The sequence below is a fragment of the Suricata suricatta genome, unplaced genomic scaffold, assembly GCF_006229205.1.
Source record: "Suricata suricatta isolate VVHF042 unplaced genomic scaffold, meerkat_22Aug2017_6uvM2_HiC HiC_scaffold_691, whole genome shotgun sequence".
NCBI classification, from domain to species: domain Eukaryota; kingdom Metazoa; phylum Chordata; class Mammalia; order Carnivora; family Herpestidae; genus Suricata; species Suricata suricatta.
The window spans coordinates 1,641-2,472 of record NW_021914124.1 but is presented as its reverse complement, the minus strand read 5'-3'; the positions used below and the strand labels follow the sequence as shown (position 1 = coordinate 2,472).

The following is an 832-nucleotide window of genomic DNA, read 5'->3' as shown; positions in this document are numbered from 1 at the left end:
ATCCCGGGTTCCAGGTGCGGCTGTCCTGCCTGCACAGGCTGTTAGCAGCTGGGTGGTGGGAAGGTTTTCGGATCCAGATGCATTCTGAGGGCAAAGGAAAAGAGAAGCCCTCACCCATGTGGAATGAAAGAGTAATTGAAGTCAAGGGTGTTGCCAAGATTTTTGCCTAAATATCTGAAAAGCTGAAAGAGGCGCTATGTGGAGAAAGGTTTTGAGGGGACACTCCGGTATCAGCCACCCTATCTCTTCTTGGACGCCACACAGTAAATGATGCGCACTTGTCTTCAGTCCAGCGAGTGGAGCCCTGGCCACCGGGGCTGTGATGGCCGAGAAGTTAAGGCGTTGGGCTGGAAATCCGCTGGGGCCTCCCCGCGCAGGTTCAAGTCCTGCTCACAGCGTGGGAGCACTTAGGTGACCCCCACCCCTCACCCCTCGCGCCACCAGCCGGGTGTGACTCCCCATCCTCCCCTCCCCTTCCCGGGTCTGAAATCCTGAAATCCTGAAATCCGTCTCCCCAGCATCCACTCCAACTTCCGGCCTCACTAGAAAAACTGCTGCCTTCCTGTCAACTTGTTACATCCAATGAGCGCGCCTACTCACCACTCCGGTCTACTCTGAAGAAAAAGTACATTGTGCATTTTTAGGAAATCAGCTCCTGCTTTCCAAGTTCCTCTTGTCAAATGCTAATCTGAAAATACATACTTGCAATCAAGACTCGCCTCCTTTAAATTTAAAGCGCGGACCTGCAGATAAAAAGCAAGACCAAGGATAAAGAGACACACTCAATAACAATGAAATGATCGGTTCACCAAAAAGACTTCTTCATTCTTAT

At 51.1% G+C, this 832-nt stretch overlaps 1 non-coding gene across 1 annotated transcript; it reads left to right on the top strand.

Annotated features, from left to right (window-relative positions):
* Window positions 1-316: 316 nt before the first annotated feature.
* On the top strand, window positions 317-398 carry TRNAS-GGA. The gene has a single exon. It is a non-coding gene; the product is annotated as a tRNA-Ser (tRNA).
* Window positions 399-832: the final 434 nt, after the last annotated feature.